This window comes from Copadichromis virginalis, linkage group LG13, assembly GCF_057382275.1.
Source record: "Copadichromis virginalis isolate Kocher_CV1m ecotype Utaka linkage group LG13, C_Virginalis_male_GT1.1, whole genome shotgun sequence".
NCBI classification, from domain to species: domain Eukaryota; kingdom Metazoa; phylum Chordata; class Actinopteri; order Cichliformes; family Cichlidae; genus Copadichromis; species Copadichromis virginalis.
In genome coordinates this window covers 31967694-31982683 of record NC_140630.1, presented here as the reverse complement: position 1 = coordinate 31982683, position 14990 = coordinate 31967694, and the positions used below count along the sequence as shown (strand labels likewise).

Here is a 14990-nt window from a genome sequence, read left to right as displayed (position 1 = left end):
GTATTATTATAACCATAAAACTATCACATTTTCTGTGGTCGGCAATTATCAGAAGCCCAATTCCACACACCTGCAAGTCTGTGATTCCTGAGAAAGTGCTTGGACATTAGTCCAGCTCCAACTTATCTTCAAAGAACGTGTAGAATCCTTTAACACACTCACTTTACTGCAGCAAGTGTGAAAGCATTTAGGTTGGACAAAACCCAGAGTATAGCTACCAACGGTACATTTACTACACTTCACACATCTGTCTAGAATGTGCCTCCATTGTTGAACAAGAGGAAGTGACCTACTGTGCATGTACAATTTTATTTACATTGCAAACACCTCATGTGTCACGGGTAATGGGGAAATACAGACTCAGTCGCGGAGCTCTGGATGCGAAGCAAACAGTGCGTTTATTTACAGTGCTCAAAAACAGTCTCAAAACACAAAGCGAAGTGCAAAAATTCAACGGTGATCATCTCCAAATTCCCAGTGGTGTGCAGGTGAGTCTCCCAAGTGATTATCCAAGTGTGTTTCTCCTCCGAGAGCTTAATCCAGCGGGCTCCTTCTCTCCAACCTTCTGCTCCGTATCACTTCCTCCTACAAACGAGTGACGACAACAACAGGTGAGAAGGGTAGCCGGCTAAAGCTATGTTACAAGTAACAAACACTGTTTACTACCAAGCTTCCAGTACAATCCAGCATCGACTGCCATCCGGACACACAGTTAAATACCTCAGCCCACAACGAAGGATGATCAGTGACAGCTGGGTGGCAAATTAGGTGCAGGTGTGTCAGCCACTGGGTGGAGGAGGAGAGAGAGAGAGAGAAGCACACACATACACACACAGGCAGGTCGCCCCGGGAAGGACCGTCCGACCATGACATCATGTGTCCAAAGACAGCAAAGTCATGTCCAAAATCATATGAAGCTGAACAGACATCAGATCGGAAAGAAATGAAAGGAACTTGTGTGGGTCAGTCTTTTTCTGCAATCACCTGCAGTGAAGTGACAATGAAATTAAAGAATTTGGAGCTTTTTGTCACTGCTGTTTATTGCACTGTATGTTTTAATGCAGTTAGCACTAAACTGAAATTAGACCACACAAATCCACTGTTGGCTTAATAAAATCAGTAACCTACACAGAAGGTTCACTGTGGCTCCAGCACTTATTCAACAGAATAAGTAACAAGGTATTAGTCTTCAGGCTGAAGGTCAAACAGATGTTTAAAAAATTTTTTTTGCTGTCCTTCTGCAATCCACTCTCTTCATCCACTCACTGCAATATGAAGCGATAGACTTTTTCATTTCGTCATCCATATGTGTCGTTATATCGAACAGCCCTATTTTGAACTCTCCTTGTCCTTTGAGTGCGCAGTTGCCTTTGTTATATAGCAAGGTATTTAAAATGAATAAATAAATATCCCGTTCATTTCAATACGCATGATCTGAGCATGCGCGGAATGACACGGAGCTATTCTTTGATCCTTTGATCTTCTCAAAGGGGAGACTGTGACGTGACGGTCGACGTCACCATCTCTGCCACATGAGTCCATAAATAGAGGTGCTTTAACACAGTTTTCCTTGGTGCTTTTCAGACATGGCCCTGCAGCAGTTCCAAAGTGAGTCAATGGAGAGAATAGCTCAGCGTTTAGAGCTTCTCATAGAGCAAAATAGAAGGCTTAATGGATGGACAACATTCAAAGGGAGTTGAATGAACTAAATGAAGAGACTGAGAATGTGAGGCATGAGAAAGTACCACAGAGTGCTGTTGCAAACTTCGTGCGTTTCGTAGGTCTAGGTCTAGGTCTAGGTCTTGCCATAACGGGCACTATTCTCGGTGCAGTTTGGGGCAAGTTGTCTCATCAACTTTGGGGCAAGTCGTCACATGTGACGTCGTCGTCACGTCGTCACAGCCTCGCTGCCCATGCCCTCCCAGGCTAAAACTCCGCTGTCAACATTATTGGAACCTGAGATCGCTGCGGCGGGTTTCTGGACCTCCTGAACCCCGAGCGCCAACTCCAGCTCCCGCTAGGATTGGCCTGGTGAACGCCAGATCACTTTTAAACAAAACTTTTATTCTTCGGGACTTCTTCAGTTCCTGTGATCTGGATTTTCTGTGTGTGACTGAGACATGGCTGAGTGTTGGTGAGTCCAGTGTTCTATCTGAACTTTTACCTGTGGATTGTTGCTATTTTAACTCGCCACGGACGTCAGGCAGAGGTGGAGGCACAGTGACTGTTTACAAGAAGGATTTTAAATGTAAGCAGTGTTCGTTCTCCAGCTTTGAACTTACCTCGTTTGAGGTGAGTCGTACAAACCCGATTTTCTGAGCTGTCATCTATCACCCCCCGAAATACAATAAGAACTTCATAAACGACTTTTCTGATTTTTTTTTAGCTAGGATTATGCCCAACTATGATAGAGTTCGTATTGTTGGAGATTTTAATATACACGTACTGTATGTTGTCCTGATAAGCCACTGGTAAAGGACTTTTTAAGCCTTATTGACTCTTTTAGCCTGGTACAGTCCGTACGTGGCCCTACACATGAGCACGGACACACATTGGACCTTGTTCTGTCATATGGTGTGCCTGTCACTGACTTGGAGATTTGTGACTGTGCACTCTCAGATCATATGCCTGTCTTATTCAACGTTGGTTTGACATATACCGCAGTTAAATCTGGCGCTGCTACTCGGTGCTGTCGGGTTATTAACCCCGCCACTGCTGCGCAGTTTTCTGCTCGGCGGCCCTTCTGACTTTGTCTCCTCTGATACAGAAGAGCTAAATTCCTGGTTTTATTCTTGCTGTCAAAAAATCATGGACTCTGTGGCTCCTTTAAAAACCAGGCAGCCTAAGGCTAAACCTGAGCCTTGGTTTAATGAGAGCAGTCGTGCTGTTAAGAGGGAATGTCGTTGAGCAGAACGGAGGTGGAAAAAGGATAAACTGCATGCATCATTTCCTCTTTTTTTTAAACTTTTTATTTTGTACTTTTTCCAATTTTATAGTACATGCAAACCAAAACACGAAAAAAAGAACACAAAAGAAACAAACCAAAAAAATAAATAAAGGACACCCAATCTGTGGAAGAGGGGAAAAGGGAAAAAAACCCAACAACAACAACAACAACAACGAGGAGAGGTCCCTGCCCTATGGGGCTGAGTGAGTCTTATAAACTATCCATTTTGTCCACCGTTTTCGGTGTTTGTCAGATTTCAGTCTCAAAGTGTAGCTCATTTTCTCCATTATATATATGTCATCGATTACATCAGTCCATTCTTCCAATTTTAAAGGGTCACTTTTCAGCCAGTTTTTTGTTATTACCTTTTTGCTTGACAACAACATAATTTTAAACAAGTAATGGTCCTCCTTTCTTACATTTTCCCATATTCCAAAATACATTACTTGTGCCTCACACAGCACGTCATACCCCAGCACTTTCGTCATTGTTACCGCAATGCTTTCCCAGTAAGGTTTGATATTTTTACACTTCCAAAACACATGAGAATGATTGGCGTCCCAGTCTCCACATAATCTCCAGCATTGTTGGGGTGTTTTCAGCTGCTTGCTTTTGATATAAGGAGTAATAAAGAACCTAATCACATTTTTCCAGCCATATTCTCTCCATCGTCTAGAGCTAGTGGAATTATGCTGTGTGAGCCAGTCATCCTCTGACAACTCAAGATGTAATTCCGATTCTCACTTTTGTTTGATATATAATGTAGATGAAATAAGTACACTATACGAGGCAAATTATGTAAAGATTAGTAATACAATCCAAAAAGATTTGATTAAATGGGTTCCTATTCAAATTTTGCAGGCCATTATATAATTTCGATAAAATTCTTGATGGAGGATTTTTATATGCACCTTTTATTATTTCTATTATATGGCTTCCTTCTCTCAAGAACTTCTTCCTAATTTCTGTATTGTAAAAATGTCTTAATTGAAAATACCTAAATAAATCTGATTTATCCAGTCCAAATTGTCTCTGTAGATTCTCGAAGGATTTGAATGTTGTCCCGTCTATTAATGTACACATTGCTGTAATTCCTTTATTGACCCATCTTAAAAATGTACTGTCCCATTGTCCACTTTGGAATTTTCGAGAATATGCAGGCCAAATCAGCAATTTACAGTCTTCTATAATTCTATATTTCTTCACTATAATCCACCAGAGTTTAATAGTGAATTCAGTAATAAGATTTGTGTTCGTAGACTGGATAGTTTCTTCTCCCAATCTTGCTTGTGGATGACATGATAAGCAATAATTTATCTCCATATGCTTCCATTTTGAGGTGTAATCCGGTGAACACCAGTAAACAATATATCTCAGCTGGGCTGCATAGAAATATTCCTTGAAATTCGGGAGGGCAACTCCTCCTTTTTCTTTTCTTAATTGGAGTATTTTAAATCTTATTCTTGGCTTTGTCCCTTTCCAAATAAATCTACTAACTAATTTATCCCATCTACCAAATTGTGCATCTGGTATATGGACTGGCAATGAAGTGAACAGATACAGTAGTCGGGGAAGGACATTCATTTTTATTACCTCTATTCTTGAGCTAAGGTCCATGACAAGCGGAGCCCATTTAATCAAATCTTTTTGGATTGTATTACTAATCTTTACATAATTTGCCTCGTATAGTGTACTTATTTCACTAGTTAGATAGACACCTAAATATTTGATCTTATTTGAGTCCCATTTTAGTTTATTGTGTGGATGCTTTAAGAGAGGCATATTCGAATCGTCATATCTCCTTAACGAAGCAAAGTTAAGACATGAGGCTTGTCCCAGTATATCTTCAGACACTCCTGACGCTCACAATTCAAGAATTTCTTTCTCACCTATTACCGTTCTGAAATGAGTTGGACTTGTTTGAGGGTACGAAATTTGTCCTTCGCTCAGATTTCTTCAGATTTCAAACTCTGGAAATGAACCACTTTTTTCTCTCGTCATAACTTTTTGTTGGATTTCCACAGAGACCTGAAAATTTCCATGACTGTTCACCAAAGCCTGCTGTCTCTTACGGTGAAAGAATGATATCGATACTCCAAATAGATTTAGAGTTACAAAGCGTTGTTTGAGGGCAAGTCAAGGCAGTTTTTGCTTCGCTCTACTCAGTTATGGTGCATTAGAAGTCAAATATCTTTAATAATTCATATTTTAATGATAAATTGTCAACAGTGGAAGATTCCCCCATCTCTTCTGAACAAAATGGTGTAAGAATGACCGCTCTAGCCCCTGCGGTTAGGAAATTATAGTCATTTGTTTGAAGGGAGTCCTCACTATGAGAAATAGACTGCAAAAATCCTGTGTCTCTCTGTACATGCACCTGTTTTGGCGGGAAAAAGTACACAGGCTCTCTGATTGGTGGATTCAAATTCAGCAGCTCCCAGGCTGACCTAGAAACTTACTTCTCTCTCCGTGTCTGTGTGTGTGTGTGTGTGACAGAGAAAGAGAGAGCCTTTTTATGGGATGATTTGTGCTTAATATAGTATTTCTGCTTTTTATAGGATTTGTGCTTAATATAATATTTCTGCTTTTTATAGGATTTGTGCTTAATATAATATTTCTGCTTTTTATAGGATTTGTGCTTAATATAGGATTTCTGCTTTTTATAGGATTTGTGCTTAATATAATATTTCTGCTTTTCATAGGATTTCTGCTTTTTATAGGATTTGTGCTTAATATAATATTTCTGCTTTTTATAGGATTTGTGCTTAATATAGTATTTCTGCTTTTTATAGGATTTGTGCTTAATATAGTATTTCTGCTTTTTATAGGATTTGTGCTTAATATAGGATTTCTGCTTTTCATAGGATTTGTGCTTAATATAGGATTTGTGCTTAATATAATATTTCTGCTTTTTATAGGATTTGTGCTTAATATAGTATTTCTGCTTTTTATAGGATTTGTGCTTAATATAGTATTTCTGCTTTTTATAGGATTTGTGCTTAATATAGGATTTGTGCTTAATATAATATTTCTGCTTTTTATAGGATTTGTGCTTAATATAGGATTTCTGCTTTTTATAGGATTTGTGCTTAATATAGGATTTGTGCTTAATATAATATTTCTGCTTTTTATAGGATTTGTGCTTAATATAGTATTTCTGCTTTTCATAGGATTTCTGCTTTTTATAGGATTTGTGCTTAATATAATATTTCTGCTTTTTATAGGATTTGTGCTTAATATAGTATTTCTGCTTTTTATAGGATTTGTGCTTAATATAGTATTTCTGCTTTTTATAGGATTTGTGCTTAATATAGGATTTCTGCTTTTCATAGGATTTGTGCTTAATATAGGATTTGTGCTTAATATAATATTTCTGCTTTTTATAGGATTTGTGCTTAATATAGTATTTCTGCTTTTTATAGGATTTGTGCTTAATATAGGATTTCTGCTTTTTATAGGATTTGTGCTTTTCATAGGATTTGTGCTTAATATAATATTTCTGCTTTTTATAGGATTTGTGCTTAATATAGGATTTCTGCTTTTTATAGGATTTGTGCTTAATATAGGATTTGTGCTTAATATAATATTTCTGCTTTTTATAGGATTTGTGCTTAATATAGTATTTCTGCTTTTTATAGGATTTGTGCTTAATATAATATTTCTGCTTTTCATAGGATTTGTGCTTAATATAGGATTTGTGCTTAATATAATATTTCTGCTTTTTATAGGATTTCTGCTTTTCGTAGGATTTGTGCTTAATATAGTATTTCTGCTTTTTATAGGATTTGTGCTTAATATAGGATTTCTGCTTTTTATAGGATTTGTGCTTAATCATAATATTTCTGCTTTTTATAGGATTTGTGCTTAATATAGTATTTCTGCTTTTCATAAGATTTGTGCTTAATATAGTATTTCTGCTTTTCATAGGATTTGTGCTTAATATAATATTTCTGCTTTTTATAAGATTTGTGCTTAATATAGTATTTCTGCTTTTCATAGGATTTGTGCTTAATATAGGATTTGTGCTTAATATAATATTTCTGCTTTTTATAGGATTTGTGCTTAATATAGTATTTCTGCTTTTCATAAGATTTGTGCTTAATATAGTATTTCTGCTTTTCATAGGATTTGTGCTTAATATAATATTTCTGCTTTTTATAAGATTTGTGCTTAATATAGTATTTCTGCTTTTCATAGGATTTGTGCTTAATATAATATTTCTGCTTTTTATAGGATTTCTGCTTTTCATAGGATTTGTGCTTAATATAGTATTTCTGCTTTTTATAGGATTTGTGCTTAATATAGTATTTCTGCTAAATGTAGTATTTATGCTTAATCATAATATTTTTGCCAAATCATGGTTTTTGTGCCAAATCATAACATTTGTCTTATGTTATAGTATTACTACTAAGTGGAGGAATTTCTGTCATGTTACAGTATATGTGCTGATTACAGTATTTCTGCTAAATCATAGTATTTCTACTATATTATATTTTTCTTTCTAAATACAGCATTTCTGCTATATAATTGTATTTCTGCTATGTTATAATATTTGTGCTAAACCAGAGTATTTGTGCTGAAACATAGTATTTCTGCCAAATTATAGTATTTCTGTCAAATGATAGTATTTGTGCTAAAACATAGTATTAATTTAAAATTACAATATTCATAGTTCATCACAGTGTCTCTGGTAAATCACAGTATTTCTGCTATGTTGTTCTATTTTTCTAAATCATAGTGTTTCCGTAATGTTTAAGTATTTTTGGCTAAATATATAGTTTCTGTTGTCTTATACTATTTCTCCTAAATTCTTGTATTTTTGAGAAGTTATCATGTTTCTGGTAAGTTACAATATTTCTGCTAAGTTCTGCTATGCTATCGCATTTCTGCCAAGTATTATGTTTCCTCTAAGATATTGCAGTTCTGCTAAGTTATTCCATTTTAGCAAAGTTCCTTTGCTTCTGCAAAGTTTTTACAATTTCTGCAACTTTTCAGCTTTAAAGCATCCACACTGCATTTTCGCAGGAAATGCAAATTTTTCTAGTATTCGTTTTGAATTGATTCTTTGAAGAAATAATTCAGACAGAGTACTTGAGTCTTTACGATATTTAATTTATATCCTGAGTTTTTGCCAAAATATTTTAATGCTTTAATCAACCGAGGAAAGGTCGTGTCAGGATCCTGTAGGTATATAATTATATCATCTGCAAAGAGACCTATTCGTTGTTCAATTTTAGAAACTAAAACCCCTTTTAAGTCTGCACTTTGCCGTATATACTGAGCCAAAGGCTTGATATACAGAGCAAAAAGGGCTGGACTCAGGGCTGGACTCAGGCAGCAACCCTGCCTGGTTCCTCTGAAGAGCTCAAAACTGTCTGTCAGGTCCCCATTTATTTTAACTCTAGCCAATGGCCTGTGGTACAAGGATTGTATATACTCGATGAAGATACTGTTAAAGCCCATTCTCTTCAAAACAGCAAAAAGAAATATCCAAGAGACTCTATCGAAGGCCTGTTGTCAGCAATACAGACTTGTAATTCTTTTTTAATCTCTTGTACCACAGATTCATTGTTAAGAATACCAGTATTTAATTTCCACAATGATTTCTTATTCTGATTATATAAGTGAATAGTCAAGTGTATGGCGCTGTGATCCGACAGATCAGCTATACCGATATTACACTCTATGACTCTATGTTTATCGCTTCTATTTATCAAAAAGAAATCTACCCTTGAGTGTACCTTATGGGCTACTGAAAAATGTGTATAGTCCTTCTCCAGAGGGTGTAATTCTCTCCATACATCGCAAATCTGAACACGGACACGCTGTCGGAGCTTAGCGATTCTTCGGGTCCGCTCTGTGATAGAGCCATAAAAACCATGAAAAAATGTTGCCGTAATATGAAGCGATAGACTTTTTCATATCGTCATCCATATGTGTCGTTATATCGAACAGCCCTATTTTGAACTCTCCTCGTCCTTTGAGTGCGCAGTCGCCTTTGTTATATAGCAAGGTATTTAAAATGAATAAATAGATATCCCGTTCATTTCAATACGCATGATCTGAGCATGCGCGGAATGACACGGAGCTATTCTTTGATCCTTTGATCTTCTCAAAGGGGAGACTGTGACGTGACGGTCGACGTCACCATCTCTGCCACATGAGTCCATAAATAGAGGTGCTTTAACACAGTTTTCCTTGGTGCTTTTCAGACATGGCCCTGCAGCAGTTCCAAAGTGAGTCAATGGAGAGAATAGCTCAGCGTTTAGAGCTTCTCATAGAGCAAAATAGAAGGCTTAATGCTAGGATGGACAACATTCAAAGGGAGTTGAATGAACTAAATGAAGAGACTGAGAATGTGAGGCATGAGAAAGTACCACAGAGTGCTGTTGCAAACTTCGTGCGTTTCGTAGGTCTAGGTCTAGGTCTTGCCATAACGGGCACTATTCTCGGTGCAGTTTGGGGCAAGTTGTCTCATTAACTTTGGGGCAAGTCGTCACATGTGACAACTTGCCCCTGCTATGATCCTGGGCCATGTTGGCCCAGTATTCTTAGTTTCTTGTATTTTGTTCCTTATTTAGGCCATGTTTCCTGAGTTGCCCTGTTGTGTTGTTCCCTAAGTGTTTTCCCTTCGTGACTCTTACCCCCTGTGTGCCCCTCTGTGTATTTATGAGCCCTCGTCTCTCTTTGCGTTTATTCCATGTTTCCCCTGCCCGTTATGTCTATGTTCTCCCTGTGCTCTCTCTCTCTCCTCCTGTCTGAACCCCCGTGTACTTCCTGTTTTACTTTGTGACTCTCGCGCCTGTATACGTCATGTTATGTTCACCCCGCCCTGTCTCGTTATGGTTATCTGTGTCAGCTGTGTCCCCGTGTGTTCCCATTTCCCTCGTTAACCCTCTGTGTATTTATGTGCATGTCTCCCCCAGTCCAGTGTTGCGTCGTCAATGTCTCCTCCCCAAACCTGTGTGGCTTTCTGTTCCCTCGGTCTTCTGTTAATATTTCCGCTTTGGTTCTGTTTCATTACAAGTCCTGCAATAAAGCAGTCTTTTGAGTTCAGTTCCTGTCTCCATGAGTTTTGCGTTTGGGTCCTCTTCTGCCTCCACACAGCCAGTTCATGACAGACATGGCCCCTGCAGCAGTTCCAAAGTGAGTCAATGGAGAGAATAGCTCAGCGTTTAGAGCTTCTCATAGAGCAAAATAGAAGGCTTAATGCTACACTGAAAAAAGAAAATAGTTGAACCAACTTAATTTAATTATTTCAATTGGTAACACCAAATTTAATTAAGTTCTTTGAAATGAAGTTAATACATTAGATTAACACAACTGATTTAACTCATTCACTGCCAGCCATTGGCAGTGAATGAGTTAAACCCATTGACTCATTCACTGCCATTGACGGCTATAGACGTCAATGGCAGTGAATGAGTTAAGTTACATGTACTTAATCAATTAATTGTTGTCAAATAAACATTTTGCATTAATCCAACTTAAAATTAAGACATTTCAACTTAAAGTTTTCAGTTTTTCCAACCCAATAATTTGCATAACCCAAAAGTAAAATATTGCTCTTTGCTAACCTAATCAATCAATCAATCAATCTTTATTTATAAAGCACTTTTCATACAGAAAATGTAGCACAAAGTGCTTTACATAGTTAAAAGCAGCCCACCCCACCCTCCAACTCACTCCCCACACTCTCATTAACATAAATGATGTGAATACACACATCTTCCCCCACCCCCCACCCACACACACACACACACACACACACGCGCGCACACTTAAAGAGTAAAAATTGGGCTGGGTTCACATGAGCCAAGTGAGGAAACACTATAACAGGGAGCCGTCTGCACCGGGAGCCGGTCACAGACCGCAGCCTCCAGGCTGGGCACACAGCAGGAGGGAGGCAAAGGAGCCCCCCAGCCAGGCTGAGAGGACCCCCAGAGACCCAGCAGCCACGGTCGATCACAGCCCCGGTGCAGAGAGCCCCCTCCGAGGAAACACTGGAGATATGACACAATAGGCTATATACAGGGTAAAATGATAAAATAAATAAGAACGGGATACAATATAAATATAAATATAAATAGAGTAAGAAGATTAAAAAAATGGATAAGAATAAAATCAATAAATATTAGGTAAAGCCTAAATTAATAATAAAATAACAGGATAGAATAAATAAGCATAAAATAAATAAACGTTAAGTAAAAGCTAAATTAAAAAGGTGGGTCTTGAGCCTGTTCTTAAAAACATGTACGTTCTCTGCGGCCCAGGGCCCTGTGCTTCGTACGTCGCTTACTACATCCAAGATCAAATGAAACATCCAAGACCAAACCATCGCGCTAACCGTGAGCGCGCTAATCCGGTTCCCCGAACACACCTGCTGTTGACGATTAGTACAGCTGGACGCAGTAATGTGACATCACTGGGTGTCGTAAAAGGGGCTACACATCGATAGTAGAAACATTGATCGGCAACCCTCTGATTGGTCGGCGAAAATGTCGACGGAGCGCGCTCGGCTCAGTATTTTTATATACCTTATACCAGAGGACCTCAGGGTCCGCGAGGGTTCATATGGTAAAAGCAGATCTGAGAGATAAGAAGGCCCAAGACCATTAAGACATTTAAAAACCAATAAAAGAACTTTAAAATCGATCCTGAAACACACGGGGAGCCAATGCAGCGATTCTAAAACCGGTGTAATGTGGGCCCGCCCTCTGGTCTTCGTCAGCACACGAGCTGCCGAGTTTTGCAAAAGTTGTAAAGTTGAAATATTCTTCTTAGGAAGACCAGAGAGCAGGGCATTACAGTAATCAATGCGACTGGTAATAAAAGCATGCATCAGCATCTCCGTGTTGGCCCGAGAGAGAATAGGGCGGACTCTGGCTATATTTTTTAGATGATAAAATCCAATTTTGGTTACATGTTTAATATGTGGGATAAAACCAAGCTCAGAGTCAAAAATAACACCCAGGTTTTTCACTTGTAGTGAAGGACATAGTGAAAATGCCTCTAATTTAGACAAGAGTTTCTCTCTCTGAGCCTCAGGACCGACGATTAAAACTTCAGTTTTGTCCTGGTTAAGCTGTAAAAAGTTTTCTGCCATCCAAGATTTTATATCTAAAATACAGTTAAAAAGGGCATCCATTGGTCCGGTGTCATCAGGAGACACAGAGATGTACAGCTGCGTGTCATCAGCGTAACTGTGGAAGTTCACTCCATGCCTCCTGATGACACCGCCGAGAGGGAGCATATACAAATTAAAAAGTACAGGGCCTAGAACCGACCCTTGAGGCACACCACATGTCATTTTATGGATCTTAGAGGAGCATGTATCCATGCTCACCATAAAAGTTCTGTCTGAGAGATAGGAAGTGAACCAGTTGTGTACAGCACCAGAGAGGCCCACCATGTGTTTCAGTCTGTTTAAAAGAATAGCGTGGTCTACTGTATCAAAGGCTGCGCTTAGATCCAGTAGCACCAGGACTGAGAGCTTTTGGGCGTCCCAGTTATATCTAAGATCATTTAAAACCTTTAGGAGAGCCGTCTCTGTGCTGTGGTTCACCCTAAATCCAGACTGGAATATCTCCAGGATCTGTCTATCATTTAGAAAGTCATTAATCTGAGTAAAAACAAGTTTTTCTAAGATTTTACTTAAAAATGGTAAGTTGGATACAGGTCTGTAGTTATTAAAATCATTACAATCCAAATTGCTCTTCTTCAGAAGGGGCCTCACCACCGCCGTTTTAAAGGCAGCAGGGAAGACACCCAACTGAAGAGAGCAATTCATCATGTATAAAAGCTCAGCCTCAAAAAATCCATAAAGTGTTTTAAAGAGTGAAGAAGGGATTGGATCTAAAAGACATGTGGTGGGTCTCACTGTGGAGCAAACTTTCTGAAGGTTCTCAGCATTAACCAGGACAAAGCTGTCCAGTGTCTCCTCAGGTACAATCGAGCCCTCAGATGTGTTTACAAACATATCGCATATTGCCACACAGCAAGAAGGTCCTGAGTTCAATTCCAACATCAGGCCGGGGTCTTTCTGTGTGGAGTTTGCATGTTCTCCCCGTGTTTGCGTGGGTTCCCTCCGGGTACTCCGGCTTCCTCCCACCGTCCAAAGACATGCAGCTTGAGGGGATAGGTTAATTGGAAAATCCAAATTGCCATTGTGTGAATGGTATGAATGTGCGAGTGAATGTGAGTGCGAATGGTTGTCTGTCCCTGTGTGTTGGCCCTGCGACAGACTGGCGACCTGTCCAGGGTGTACCCCGCCTCTCGCCCTATGACAGCTGGGATAGGCTCCAGCGCCCCCCGCGACCCTGAAAAGGATAAGCAGAAGCGAATGGATGTATGGATGGAAGAAGGGATTGGATCTAAAAGACATGTGGTGGGTCTCACTGTGGAGAAAACTTTCTGAAGGTTCTCAGCATTAACCAGGACAAAGCTGTCCAGTGTCTCCTCAGGTACAATCGAGCCCTCAGATGTGTTTACAAACATATCACGATTAGATAAAATATCAGATCTGATGGCGCTGACCTTTCCCCTGAAGTGGTCTGCAAACTGCTCACAGAGTGAGTCTGTGGGGGTTCTTTGGGAGCTGTTAAAATCAGGGTTAAATAAATGATCTATGGTGGAAAAGAGGACCTTGGGATTATTTTTGTTATTACTGATTATTTTGGCGAAGTATGAATTTCTTGAGTTCCTTAATGTATTATTGTACACTTTAAGTTGCTCGCAAATTATTTGATGGTTGATAGCATTTTTATTTTTCCTCCACCTCCTTTCTGCTGCCCTGCAATTTCTTTTGAGTTTTTTGACTTCTTCGTTCCTCCAGGGTGATACATGTTTTACGTTAATCTTTTTGGTGGTGAGTGGAGCAACGGAGTCAAGGCTTTTCTTCAGTTTGCTGTTGAAATGATTAAAAATCAAATCGCAGGGTGCAGGTAAAATCACAGGGGGGCATTCGTCTAAAACCCTGGTAAAATTTGCAGCCACTTCAGAGGTTAGATAGCGCCTCCTCACAGTTCGCACCGAGGTCTCCCACTGAATAAAACCGGTGATGTTAAAAAACACACAGTAGTGGTCAGAGACAGCCAAGTCAACAACAGAGGACACGCTGGTGGACAGCCCATGGGTGATGACCAGGTCCAGAGTGTGTCCACTGTTGTGAGTCGGCTGTGTGACGTGCTGGGTAAAATCCAAACAGTGAAGAATGTTTAAGAATTCTTTTGATGCAGAGTCAGAAGGATTATCTATGTGCAGGTTAAAATCACCGGTTAAAATTATCATATTATAGTTTGAATGTATGTTTGTTAAAAATTCTGAGAATTCCTTGATAAAAGCAGCGCTGTCTTTAGGTGGTCTATAAACTGTGACAGATAAAACTGAAGGGCTGCTGAAAACAATAGCGTGGAATTCAAAAGTGGTAAAATGATCAAATAAAATTTGTTTGGAGGTGAGTGTGTTGTTGGCTAAAGATGCAGTCCCACCACCTCTCTCACCACTTCTAATAGAAAAAGAGAAATTAAAATTTGGTGGGGAGGCCTCAGTGAGAACAACTGGTGCATCCGAACCCAGCCATGTTTCAGTTAAAAATAAACAGTCAAGTTTATTATCTAAAATTAAATCATTAATAATAAAAGACTTGTTCAACAGAGAGCGGACATTTAAAAGTGCCATACTGATTGAGACTGGTGGATTTTTGACAATAGAGTTGAATGGATGTTGATATTTTTGAAGAGGCCGGAGGTTATTAATGTTTTTGGAGTTACTGGATTTCTGATAATTCTGTTGCTCTCTGTTTGTGATTATGACGGGTATTGTGTTGACTGTGGGAAAGAGAGGTCCGAGTCCAGAGTTTTGTGTATTACTGTTAATGAATAAATATCTGAACAGTGTAGCTGACCAATGGGGATGAAAAAATATAAACACTCCTTTAGAGTTTTAGAATGTCACAACAGTTTGTTGTATAACTGAGCACATCAAACCTGAAATGCAACCTTTCCCTTGAAACGAAGGCAAATATGTCTGAAAAAAAATTTAA

The 14990-nt window shown here is 39.0% G+C and overlaps 1 long non-coding RNA gene across 1 annotated transcript; it reads right to left on the bottom strand.

Annotated features, from left to right (window-relative positions):
* Positions 1 to 290: 290 nt before the first annotated feature.
* Positions 291 to 1256, bottom strand: LOC146695985 (uncharacterized). Its single transcript, XR_014923479.1, has 2 exons — positions 872 to 1256; positions 291 to 327 (listed from the first exon to the last, which is right to left on the bottom strand). It is a non-coding gene; the product is annotated as an uncharacterized LOC146695985 (long non-coding RNA).
* Between the last annotated feature and the right edge of the window lie 13734 nt (positions 1257 to 14990).